General features: G+C 39.5%; 8 non-coding genes across 8 annotated transcripts; all 8 read right to left on the bottom strand.

Moving 5' to 3' along the window:
• Positions 1–105: 105 nt before the first annotated feature.
• On the bottom strand, positions 106–178 carry trnat-ugu (transfer RNA threonine (anticodon UGU)). Its single transcript has one exon. It is a non-coding gene; the product is annotated as a tRNA-Thr (tRNA).
• Positions 179–1799: 1621 nt separating this feature from the next.
• On the bottom strand, positions 1800–1872 carry trnat-ugu (transfer RNA threonine (anticodon UGU)). Its single transcript has one exon. It is a non-coding gene; the product is annotated as a tRNA-Thr (tRNA).
• A 1622-nt stretch (positions 1873–3494) lies between these two features.
• trnat-ugu (transfer RNA threonine (anticodon UGU)) lies at positions 3495–3567 on the bottom strand. The gene has a single exon. It is a non-coding gene; the product is annotated as a tRNA-Thr (tRNA).
• Positions 3568–6141: 2574 nt separating this feature from the next.
• Positions 6142–6214, bottom strand: trnat-ugu (transfer RNA threonine (anticodon UGU)). The gene has a single exon. It is a non-coding gene; the product is annotated as a tRNA-Thr (tRNA).
• A 1629-nt stretch (positions 6215–7843) lies between these two features.
• On the bottom strand, positions 7844–7916 carry trnat-ugu (transfer RNA threonine (anticodon UGU)). Its single transcript has one exon. It is a non-coding gene; the product is annotated as a tRNA-Thr (tRNA).
• A 1630-nt stretch (positions 7917–9546) lies between these two features.
• On the bottom strand, positions 9547–9619 carry trnat-ugu (transfer RNA threonine (anticodon UGU)). Its single transcript has one exon. It is a non-coding gene; the product is annotated as a tRNA-Thr (tRNA).
• A 1629-nt stretch (positions 9620–11248) lies between these two features.
• trnat-ugu (transfer RNA threonine (anticodon UGU)) lies at positions 11249–11321 on the bottom strand. The gene has a single exon. It is a non-coding gene; the product is annotated as a tRNA-Thr (tRNA).
• A 1630-nt stretch (positions 11322–12951) lies between these two features.
• On the bottom strand, positions 12952–13024 carry trnat-ugu (transfer RNA threonine (anticodon UGU)). The gene has a single exon. It is a non-coding gene; the product is annotated as a tRNA-Thr (tRNA).
• Between the last annotated feature and the right edge of the window lie 393 nt (positions 13025–13417).

Here is a 13417-nt window from a genome sequence, read left to right as displayed (position 1 = left end):
GGCAATATGGTCAGTTTGTTGTCACATTTTGAACATTCTGCTGTATAGAGCGAGAGAAATGTGTAAAGTTTCAGATGAATGTCTCAGAGGTTTGAGTCAAAATCAAGGCCCCAGAGAGAATTGAACTCACGACCCCTGGTTTACAAGACCAGTGCTCTAACCACTGAGCTATGGAGCCATACACCTCTGTAAGAAGAATAGGAACGCTATAAAGAACACACCCATCAGAGAGTAAAAAAAGAGACACACCTAAGTAACCAAACATGCAGGTTACCCAGTCTGGCTCCTGCAGTAAAAGCAGATTCCTTGTCATCCATAGTTATACATTTAATGACAAACTCTCCCAGGTCTATGTGACCCTCAGGCAGGACAGTAATACCCTCTTCCGACAACATCCGGTGAAATTGGAGAGCGCCAAATTCAAATGTCAACATCACAATATTAAACATTCATGAACATACAAGTGTCTTATATCATTTAAAAGCTTAACGTCTTGTTAATCCAACTGCGTTGTCAGATTTCAAAAAGGCTTTACGGCGAAAGCATACCATGTGATTATCTGAGGACAGCTCCCCACATCCAAATATTTTTTTCAACCAATACAGGCTTTACAAAATCGCAAATAGCGATTAAATAAATCACTTACCTTTGAAGATCTTCCTTTGCTTGCAATCGCAAGGGTCCCAGCTACGCAACGAATGTTTGATTTGTTCGATAAAGTCCTTCTTTATGTCCAAAAAAGTCCATTGAGTTGGCGCCATTGATTTCAGTAATCCACTCCTTCAACATGCATACAAAGGAATCCAAAATGCTACCGGTAAACTTCGTCCAAACAAGTCAAACAATGTTTCTATTCAATCCACAGGTACCCGCAGGTATGTAAATAAACGATAATATTTCAGACGGAAAGAACGGTGTTCAATAGGAAAGGAAAATAACAAAGAGCAGGCACTCATTCAGGCGCACCAAAAGCCTACTTTCCTGTTGAGCTCCCTTGGAAAAAACGACTATTACTTGTTCGTTTTTCAAGAAACAAGCCTGAAACTCTGTATAAAGACTGTTGACATCTAGTGGAATCCATAGGTACTGCAATCTGGAAGGAATTGTTATATGTAGGCCCATAGACTTGCATTGGAAAGGCCTGTTACTTCCAAAAACATTGGATTTCTGGATGGATTTTCCTCTGCGTTTTCGCCTGCCATATCAATTATGTTATACTCACAGACATTATTTTAACAGTTTAGAAACTTCAAAGTGTTTTCTATCAAATTCTACCAATTATATGCATTTCCTAGCTTCTGGGCCTGAGTAACAGGAAGTTTACTATGGGCAAGTCAGTCAGGCAGAAATTCAGGATACTGCCCCCTAGCCCTAAGAAGTTTTAATACTTTCTCAGAATTAGCCATTCTTTACTATACTGGACAAAAATATATATGCAACTCGCAACAATTGAAAAGTTTTTCCTGAGTTACAGTTAATATAAGCAAAAGTTTAAGTTAATGATATTATTCCTTCAACATGCATCACTGGTTTTCATGATTCTGCTACTCCTGTCTCAGCTCTTTTTTAGTCATGATTGGCGGCCCAGGACAGAATCGGCAAACGTGGAATGGTATCCTCAGTTTGTTTGGCAATGTCTCTTACAGTAGTAGTAGTACAGCAGATAATTATTTGTGCAGGGCAATATGGTCAGTTTGTTGTCACATTTTGAACTTTCTGCTGTATAGAGCGAGAGAAATGGTAAGTCCCACCCTGTGTAAAGTTTCAGATGAATGTCTCAGAGGTTTGAGTCAAAATCAAGGCCCCAGAGAGAATTGAACTCACGACCCCTGGTTTACAAGACCAGTGCTCTAACCACTGAGCTATGGAGCCATACACCTCTGTAAGAAGAATAGGAACGCTATAAAGAACACACCCATCAGAGAGTAAAAAAAGAGACACACCTAAGTAACCAAACATGCAGGTTACCCAGTCTGGCTCCTGCAGTAAAAGCAGATTCCTTGTCATCCATAGTTATACATTTAATGACAAACTCTCCCAGGTCTATGTGACCCTCAGGCAGGACAGTAATACCCTCTTCCGACAACATCCGGTGAAATTGGAGAGCGCCAAATTCAAATGTCAACATCACAATATTAAACATTCATGAACATACAAGTGTCTTATATCATTTAAAAGCTTAACGTCTTGTTAATCCAACTGCGTTGTCAGATTTCAAAAAGGCTTTACGGCGAAAGCATACCATGTGATTATCTGAGGACAGCTCCCCACATCCAAATATTTTTTTCAACCAATACAGGCTTTACAAAATCGCAAATAGCGATTCAATAAATCACTTACCTTTGAAGATCTTCCTCTGCTTGCAATCGCAAGGGTCCCAGCTACGCAACGAATGTTTGATTTGTTCGATAACGTCCTTCTTTATGTCCAAAAAAGTAAATTGAGTTGGCGCCATTGATTTCAGTAATCCACTCCTTCAACATGCATACAAAGGAATCCAAAATGCTACCGGTAAACTTCGTCCAAACAAGTCAAACAATGTTTCTATTCATTCCACAGGTACCCGCAGGTATGTAAATAAACGATAATATTTCAGACTGAAAGAACGTTGTTCAATAGGAAAGTAAAATAACAAAGAGCACGCCCTCATTCAGGCGCACCAAAAGCCTACTTTCCTGTTGAGCTCCCTTGGAAAAAACGACTATTACTTGTTCGTTTTTCAAGAAACAAGCCTGAAACTCTGTATAAAGACTGTTGACATCTAGTGGAATCCATAGGTACTGCAATCTGGGAGGAATTGTTATATGTAGGCCCATAGACTTGCATTGGAAAGGCCTGTTACTTACAAAAACAAAGGATTTCTGGGTGGATTTTCCTCGGGGTTTTCGCCTGCCATATCAATTCTGTTATACTCACAGACATTATTTTAACAGTTTAGAAACTTCAAAGTGTTTTCTATCAAATTCTACCAATTATATGCATTTCCTAGCTTCTGGGCCTGAGTAACAGGAAGTTTACTATGGGCAAGTCAGTCAGGCAGAAATTCAGGATACTGCCCCCTAGCCCTAAGAAGTTTTAATACTTTCTCAGAAATAGCCATTCTTTACTATACTGGACAAAAATATATACGCAACTCGCAACAATTGAAAAGTTTTTCCTGAGTTACAGTTAATATAAGCAAAAGTTTAAGTTAATGATATTATTCCTTCAACATGCATCACTGGTTTTCATGACTTCTGCTACTCCTGTCTCAGCTCTTTTTTAGTCATGATTGGCGGCCCAGGACAGAATCGGCAAACGGGGAATAGTATCCTCAGTTTGTTTGGCAATGTCTCTTACAGTAGTAGTAGTACAGCAGATAATTATTTGTGCAGGGCAATATGGTCAGTTTGTTGTCACATTTTGAACTTTCTGCTGTATAGAGCGAGAGAAATGGTAAGTCCCACCCTGTGTAAAGTTTCAGATGAATGTCTCAGAGGGTGGAGTCAAAATCAAGGCCCCAGTGAGAATTGAACTCACGACCCCTGGTTTACAAGACCAGTGCTCTAACCACTGAGCTATGGAGCCATACACCTCTGTAAGAAGAATAGGAACGCTATAAAGAACACACCCATCAGAGAGTAAAAAAAGAGACACACCTAAGTAACCAAACATGCAGGTTACCCAGTCTGGCTCCTGCAGTAAAAGCAGATTCCTTGTCATCCATAGTTATACATTTAATGACAAACTCTCCCAGGTCTATGTGACCCTCAGGCAGGACAGTAATACCCTCTTCCGACAACATCCGGTGAAATTGGAGAGCGCCAAATTCAAATGTCAACATCACAATATTAAACATTCATGAACATACAAGTGTCTTATATCATTTAAAAGCTTAACGTCTTGTTAATCCAACTGCGTTGTCAGATTTCAAAAAGGCTTTACGGCGAAAGCATACCATGTGATTATCTGAGGACAGCTCCCCACATCCAAATATTTTTTTCAACCAATACAGGCTTTACAAAATCGCAAATAGCGATTCAATAAATCACTTACCTTTGAAGATCTTCCTCTGCTTGCAATCGCAAGGGTCCCAGCTACGCAACGAATGTTTGATTTGTTCGATAACGTCCTTCTTTATGTCCAAAAAAGTCAATTGAGTTGGCGCCATTGATTTCAGTAATCCACTCCTTCAACATGCATACAAAGGAATCCAAAATGCTACCGGTAAACTTCGTCCAAACAAGTCAAACAATGTTTCTATTCATTCCACAGGTACCCGCAGGTATGTAAATAAACGATAATATTTCAGACTGAAAGAACGTTGTTCAATAGGAAAGTAAAATAACAAAGAGCACGCCCTCATTCAGGCGCACCAAAAGCCTACTTTCCTGTTGAGCTCCCTTGGAAAAAACGACTATTACTTGTTCGTTTTTCAAGAAACAAGCCTGAAACTCTGTATAAAGACTGTTGACATCTAGTGGAATCCATAGGTACTGCAATCTGGGAGGAATTGTTATATGTAGGCCCATAGACTTGCATTGGAAAGGCCTGTTACTTACAAAAACAAAGGATTTCTGGGTGGATTTTCCTCGGGGTTTTCGCCTGCCATATCAATTCTGTTATACTCACAGACATTATTTTAACAGTTTAGAAACTTCAAAGTGTTTTCTATCAAATTCTACCAATTATATGCATTTCCTAGCTTCTGGGCCTGAGTAACAGGAAGTTTACTATGGGCAAGTCAGTCAGGCAGAAATTCAGGATACTGCCCCCTAGCCCTAAGAAGTTTTAATACTTTCTCAGAAATAGCCATTCTTTACTATACTGGACAAAAATATATACGCAACTCGCAACAATTGAAAAGTTTTTCCTGAGTTACAGTTAATATAAGCAAAAGTTTAAGTTAATGATATTATTCCTTCAACATGCATCACTGGTTTTCATGACTTCTGCTACTCCTGTCTCTAGTTTCACCTCTTTTTTAGTCATGATTGGCGGCCCAGGACAGAATCGGCAAACGTGGAATCGTAGGGTCCCAGCTACGCAACGAATGTTTGATTTGTTCGATAAAGTCCTTCTTTATGTCCAAAAAAGTCAATTGAGTTGGCGCCATTGATTTCAGTAATCCACTCCTTCAACATGCATACAAAGGAATCCAAAATGCTACCGGTAAACTTCATCCAAACAAGTCAAACAATGTTTCTATTCAATCCACAGGTACCCGCAGGTATGTAAATAAACGATAATATTTCAGACGGAAAGAACGGTGTTCAATAGGAAAGGAAAATAACAAAGAGCACGCCCTCATTCAGGCGCACCAAAAGCCTTCTTTCCTGTTGAGCTCCCTTGGAAAAAACGACTATTACTTGTTCGTTTTTCAAGAAACAAGCCTGAAACTCTGTATAAAGACTGTTGACATCTAGTGGAATCCATAGGTACTGCAATCTGGGAGGAATTGTTATATGTAGGCCCATAGACTTGCATTGGAAAGGCCTGTTACTTCCAAAAACATAGGATTTCTGGATGGATTTTCCTCGGGGTTTTCGCCTGCCATATCAATTCTGTTATACTCACAGACATTATTTTAACAGTTTAGAAACTTCAAAGTGTTTTCTATCAAATTCTACCAATTATATGCATTTCCTAGCTTCTGGGCCTGAGTAACAGGAAGTTAACTATGGGCAAGTAATTCAGGCAGAAATTCAGGATACTGCCCCCTAGCCCTAAGAAGTTTTAATACTTTCTCAGAATTAGCCATTCTTTACTATACTGGACAAAAATATATACGCAACTCGCAACAATTGAAAAGTTTTTCCTGAGTTACAGTTAATATAAGCAAAAGTTTAAGTTAATGATATTATTCCTTCAACATGCATCACTGGTTTTCATGACTTCTGCTACTCCTGTCTCTAGTTTCAGCTCTTTTTTAGTCATGATTGGCGGCCCAGGACAGAATCGGCAAACGTGGAATCGTATCCTCAGTTTGTTTGGCAATGTCTCTTACAGTAGTAGTAGGACAGCAGATAATTATTTGTGCAGGGCAATATGGTCAGTTTGTTGTCACATTTTGAACTTTCTGCTGTATAGAGCGAGAGAAATGGTAAGTCCCACCCTGTGTAAAGTTTCAGATGAATGTCTCAGAGGGTAGAGTCAAAATCAAGGCCGCAGTAAGAATTGAACTCACAACCCCTGGTTTACAAGACCAGTGCTCTAACCACTGAGCTATGGAGCCATACACCTCTGTAAGAAGAATTGGAACGCTATAAAGAACACACCCATCAGAGAGTAAAAAAAGAGACACACCTAAGTAACCAAACATGCAGGTTACCCAGTCTGGCTCCTGCAGTAAAAGCAGATTCCTTGTCATCCTTTGTTATACATTTAATGACAAACTCTCCCAGGTCTATGTGACCCTCAGGCAGGACAGTAATACCCTCTTCCGACAACATCCGGTGAAATTGGAAAGCGCCAAATTCAAATGTCAACATCACAATATTAAACATTCATGAACATACAAGTGTCTTATATCATTTAAAAGCTTAACGTCTTGTTAATCCAACTGCGTTGTCAGATTTCAAAAAGGCTTTATGGCGAAAGCATACCATGTGATTATCTGAGGACAGCTCCCCACATCCAAATATTTTTTTCAACCAATACAGGCTTTACAAAATCGCAAATAGCGATTAAATAAATCACTTACCTTTGAAGATCTTCCTCTGCTTGCAATCGCAAGGGTCCCAGCTACGCAACGAATGTTTGATTTGTTCGATAAAGTCCTTCTTTATGTCCAAAAAAGTCAATTGAGTTGGCGCCATTGATTTCAGTAATCCACTCCTTCAACATGCATACAAAGGAATCCAAAATGCTACCGGTAAACTTCCTCCAAACAAGTCAAACAATGTTTCTATTCAATCCACAGGTACCCGCAGGTATGTAAATAAACGATAATATTTCAGACGGAAAGAACGGTGTTCAATAGGAAAGGAAAATAACAAAGAGCACGCCCTCATTCACGCGCACCAAAAGCCTACTTTCCTGTTGAGCTCCCTTGGAAAAAACGACTATTACTTGTTCGTTTTTCAAGAAACAAGCCTGAAACTCTGTATAAAGACTGTTGACATCTAGTGGAATCCATAGGTACTGCAATCTGGGAGGAATTGTTATATGTAGGCCCATAGACTTGCATTGGAAAGGCCTGTTCCTTCCAAAAACATAGGATTTCTGGATGGATTTTCCTCTGGGTTTTCGCCTGCCATATCAATTCTGTTATACTCACAGACATTATTTTAACAGTTTAGAAACTTCAAAGTGTTTTCTATCAAATTCTACCAATTATATGCATTTCCTAGCTTCTGGGCCTGAGTAACAGGAAGTTTACTATGGGCAAGTCAGTCAGGCAGAAATTCAGGATACTGCCCCCTAGCCCTAAGAAGTTTGAATACTTTCTCAGAATTAGCCATTCTTTACTATACTGGACAAAAATATATACGCAACTCGCAACAATTGAAAAGTTTTTCCTGAGTTACAGTTAATATAAGCAAAAGTTTAAGTTAATGATATTATTCCTTCAACATGCATCACTGGTTTTCATGACTTCTGCTACTCCTGTCTCTAGTTTCAGCTCTTTTTTAGTCATGATTGGCGGCCCAGGACAGAATCGGCAAACGTGGAATCGTATCCTCAGTTTGTTTGGCAATGTCTCTTACAGTAGTAGTAGTACAGCAGATAATTATTTGTGCAGGGCAATATGGTCAGTTTGTTGTCACATTTTGAACTTTCTGCTGTATAGAGCGAGAGAAATGGTAAGTCCCACCCTGTGTAAAGTTTCAGATGAATGTCTTAGAGGGTGGAGTCAAAATCAAGGCCCCAGTGAGAATTGAACTCACGACCCCTGGTTTACAAGACTAGTGCTCTAACCACTGAGCTATGGAGCCATACACCTCTTTAAGAAGAATTGGAACGCTATAAAGAACACACCCATCAGAGAGTAAAAAAAGAGACACACCTAAGTAACCAAACATGCAGGTTACCCAGTCTGGCTCCTGCAGTAAAAGCAGATTCCTTGTCATCCTTTGTTATACATTTAATGACAAACTCTCCCAGGTCTATGTGACCCTCAGGCAGGACAGTAATACCCTCTTCCGACAACATCCGGTGAAATTGGAGAGCGCCAAATTCAAATGTCAACATCACAATATTAAACATTCATGAACATACAAGTGTCTTATATCATTTAAAAGCTTAACGTCTTGTTAATCCAACTGCGTTGTCAGATTTCAAAAAGGCTTTACGGCGAAAGCATACCATGTGATTATCTGAGGACAGCTCCCCACATCCAAATATTTTTTTCAACCAATACAGGCTTTACAAAATGGCAAATAGCGATTAAATAAATCACTTACCTTTGAAGATCTTCCTCTGCTTGCAATCGCAAGGGTCCCAGCTACGCAACGAATGTTTGATTTGTTCGATAAAGTCCTTCTTTATGTCCAAAAAAGTCAATTGAGTTGGCGCCATTGATTTCAGTAATCCACTCCTTCAACATGCATACAAAGGAATCCAAAATGCTACCGGTAAACTTCGTCCAAACAAGTCAAACAATGTTTCTATTCAATCCACAGGTACCCGCAGGTATGTAAATAAACGATAATATTTCAGACGGAAAGAACGGTGTACCAATAGGAAAGGAAAATAACAAAGAGCACGCCCTCATTCAGGCGCACCAAAAGCCTACTTTCCTGTTGAGCTCCCTTGGAAAAAAACGACTATTACTTGTTCGTTTTTCAAGAAACAAGCCTGAAACTCTGTATAAAGACTGTTGACATCTAGTGGAATCCATAGGTACTGCAATCTGGGAGGAATTGTTATATGTAGGCCCATAGACTTGCATTGGAAAGGCCTGTTACTTCCAAAAACATAGGATTTCTGGGTGGATTTTCCTCTGGGTTTTCGCCTGCCATATCAATTCTGTTATACTCACAGACATTATTTTAACAGTTTAGAAACTTCAAAGTGTTTTCTATCAAATTCTACCAATTATATGCATTTCCTAGCTTCTGGGCCTGAGTAACAGGAAGTTTACTATGGGCAAGTCAGTCAGGCAGAAATTCAGGATACTGCCCCCTAGCCCTAAGAAGTTTTAATACTTTCTCAGAATTAGCCATTCTTTACTATACTGGACAAAAATATATACGCAACTCGCAACAATTGAAAAGTTTTTCCTGAGTTACAGTTAATATAAGCAAAAGTTTAAGTTAATGATATTATTCCTTCAACATGCATCACTGGTTTTCATGACTTCTGCTACTCCTGTCTCTAGTTTCAGCTCTTTTTTTAGTCATGATTGGCGGCCCAGGAAAGAATCGGCAAACGTGGAATCGTATCCTCAGTTTGTTTGGCAATGTCTCTTACAGTAGTAGTAGCAGCAGATAATTATTTGTGCAGGGCAATATGGTCAGTTTGTTGTCACATTTTGAACTTTCTGCTGTATAGAGCGAGAGAAATGGTAAGTCCCACCCTGTGTAAAGTTTCAGATGAATGTCTTAGAGGGTGGAGTCAAAATCAAGGCCCCAGTGAGAATTGAACTCATGACCCCTGGTTTACAAGACCAGTGCTCTAACCACTGAGCTATGGAGCCATACACCTCTGTAAGAAGAATTGGAACGCTAAAAAGAACACACCCATCAGAGAGTAAAAAAAGAGACACACCTAAGTAACCAAACATGCAGGTTACACAGTCTGGCTCCTGCAGTAAAAGCAGATTCCTTGTCATCCTTTGTTATACATTTAATGACAAACTCTCCCAGGTCTATGTGACCCTCAGGCAGGACAGTAATACCCTCTTCCGACAACATCCGGTGAAATTGGAGAGCGCCAAATTCAAATGTCAACATCACAATATTAAACATTCATGAACATACAAGTGTCTTATATCATTTAAAAGCTTAACGTCTTGTTAATCCAACTGCGTTGTCAGATTTCAAAAAGGCTTTACGGCGAAAGCATACCATGTGATTATCTGAGGACAGCTCCCCACATCCAAATATTTTTTTCAACCAATACAGGCTTTACAAAATGGCAAATAGCGATTAAATAAATCACTTACCTTTGAAGATCTTCCTCTGCTTGCAATCGCAAGGGTCCCAGCTACGCAACGAATGTTTGATTTGTTCGATAAAGTCCTTCTTTATGTCCAAAAAAGTCAATTGAGTTGGCGCCATTGATTTCAGTAATCCACTCCTTCAACATGCATACAAAGGAATCCAAAATGCTACCGGTAAACTTCGTCCAAACAAGTCAAACAATGTTTCTATTCAATCCACAGGTACCCGCAGGTATGTAAATAAACGATAATATTTCAGACGGAAAGAACGGTGTACCAATAGGAAAGGAAAATAACAAAGAGCACGCCCTCATTCAGGCGCACCAAAAGCCTACTTTCCTGTTGAGCTCCCTTGGAAAAAAACGACTATTACTTGTTCGTTTTTCAAGAAACAAGCCTGAAACTCTGTATAAAGACTGTTGACATCTAGTGGAATCCATAGGTACTGCAATCTGGGAGGAATTGTTATATGTAGGCCCATAGACTTGCATTGGAAAGGCCTGTTACTTCCAAAAACATAGGATTTCTGGGTGGATTTTCCTCTGGGTTTTCGCCTGCCATATCAATTCTGTTATACTCACAGACATTATTTTAACAGTTTAGAAACTTCAAAGTGTTTTCTATCAAATTCTACCAATTATATGCATTTCCTAGCTTCTGGGCCTGAGTAACAGGAAGTTTACTATGGGCAAGTCAGTCAGGCAGAAATTCAGGATACTGCCCCCTAGCCCTAAGAAGTTTTAATACTTTCTCAGAATTAGCCATTCTTTACTATACTGGACAAAAATATATACGCAACTCGCAACAATTGAAAAGTTTTTCCTGAGTTACAGTTAATATAAGCAAAAGTTTAAGTTAATGATATTATTCCTTCAACATGCATCACTGGTTTTCATGACTTCTGCTACTCCTGTCTCTAGTTTCAGCTCTTTTTTTAGTCATGATTGGCGGCCCAGGAAAGAATCGGCAAACGTGGAATCATATCCTCAGTTTGTTTGGCAATGTCTCTTACAGTAGTAGTACAGCAGATAATTATTTGTGCAGGGCAATATGGTCAGTTTGTTGTCACATTTTGAACTTTCTGCTGTATAGAGCGAGAGAAATGGTAAGTCCCACCCTGTGTAAAGTTTCAGATGAATGTCTTAGAGGGTGGAGTCAAAATCAAGGCCCCAGTGAGAATTGAACTCATGACCCCTGGTTTACAAGACCAGTGCTCTAACCACTGAGCTATGGAGCCATACACCTCTGTAAGAAGAATTGGAACGCTAAAAAGAACACACCCATCAGAGAGTAAAAAAAGAGACACACCTAAGTAACCAAACATGCAGGTTACACAGTCTGGCTCCTGCAGTAAAAGCAGATTCCTTGTCATCCTTTGTTATACATTTAATGACAAACTCTCCCAGGTCTATGTGACCCTCAGGCAGGACAGTAATACCCTCTTCCGACAACATCCGGTGAAATTGGAGAGCGCCAAATTCAAATGTCAACATCACAATATTAAACATTCATGAACATACAAGTGTCTTATATCATTTAAAAGCTTAACGTCTTGTTAATCCAACTGCGTTGTCAGATTTCAAAAAGGCTTTACGGCGAAAGCATACCATGTGATTATCTGAGGACAGCTCCCCACATCCAAATATTTTTTTCAACCAATACAGGCTTTACAAAATGGCAAATAGCGATTAAATAAATCACTTACCTTTGAAGATCTTCCTCTGCTTGCAATCGCAAGGGTCCCAGCTACGCAACGAATGTTTGATTTGTTCGATAAAGTCCTTCTTTATGTCCAAAAAAGTCAATTGAGTTGGCGCCATTGATTTCAATAATCCACTCCTTCAACATGCATACAAAGGAATCCAAAATGCTACCGGTAAACTTCGTCCAAACAAGTCAAACAATGTTTCTATTCAATCCACAGGTACCCGCAGGTATGTAAATAAACGATAATATTTCAGACGGAAAGAACGGTGTTCAATAGGAAAGGAAAATAACAAAGAGCACGCCCTCATTCAGGCGCACCAAAAGCCTACTTTCCTGTTGAGCTCCCTTGGAAAAAAACGACTATTACTTGTTCGTTTTTCAAGAAACAAGCCTGAAACTCTGTATAAAGACTGTTGACATCTAGTGGAATCCATAGGTACTGCAATCTGGGAGGAATTGTTATATGTAGGCCCATAGACTTGCATTGGAAAGGCCTGTTACTTCCAAAAACATAGGATTTCTGGATGGATTTTCCTCTGGGTTTTCGCCTGCCATATCAATTCTGTTATACTCACAGACATTATTTTAACAGTTTAGAAACTTCAAAGTGTTTTCTATCAAATTCTACCAATTATATGCATTTCCTAGCTTCTGGGCCTGAGTAACAGGAAGTTTACTATGGGCAAGTCAGTCAGGCAGAAATTCAGGATACTGCCCCCTAGCCCTAAGAAGTTTTAATACTTTCTCAGAATTAGCCATTCTTTACTATACTGGACAAAAATATATACGCAACTCGCAACAATTGAAAAGTTTTTCCTGAGTTACAGTTAATATAAGCAAAAGTTTAAGTTAATGATATTATTCCTTCAACATGCATCACTGGTTTTCATGACTTCTGCTACTCCTGTCTCTAGTTTCAGCTCGTTTTTAGTCATGATTGGCGGCCCAGGACAGAATCGGCAAACGTGGAATCGTATCCTCAGTTTGTTTGGCAATGTCTCTTACAGTAGTAGTAGTACAGCAGATAATTATTTGTGCAGGGCAATATGGTCAGTTTGTTGTCACATTTTGAACTTTCTGCTGTATAGAGCGAGAGAAATGGTAAGTCCCACCCTGTGTAAAGTTTCAGATGAATGTCTTAGAGGGTGGAGTCAAAATCAAGGCCCCAGTGAGAATTGAACTCACGACCCCTGGTTTACAAGACTAGTGCTCTAACCACTGAGCTATGGAGCCATACACCTCTGTAAGAAGAATTGGAACGCTATAAAGAACACACCCATCAGAGAGTAAAAAAAGAGACACACCTAAGTAACCAAACATGCAGGTTACCCAGTCTGGCTCCTGCAGTAAAAGCAGATTCCTTGTCATCCTTTGTTATACATTTAATGACAAACTCTCCCAGGTCTATGTGACCCTCAGGCAGGACAGTAATACCCTCTTCCGACAACATCCGGTGAAATTGGAGAGCGCCAAATTCAAATGTCAACATCACAATATTAAACATTCATGAACATACAAGTGTCTTATATCATTTAAAAGCTTAACGTCTTGTTAATCCAACTGCGTTGTCAGATTTCAAAAAGGCTTTACGGCGAAAGCATACCATGTGATTATCTGAGGACAGCT

This window comes from Salmo salar, chromosome 05, assembly GCF_965601325.2.
Source record: "Salmo salar chromosome 05, fSalSal1, whole genome shotgun sequence".
Lineage (NCBI taxonomy): Eukaryota > Metazoa > Chordata > Actinopteri > Salmoniformes > Salmonidae > Salmo > Salmo salar.
Note: the sequence above shows the minus strand (reverse complement) of the source record. Positions and strands in the feature narration are given on the sequence as shown.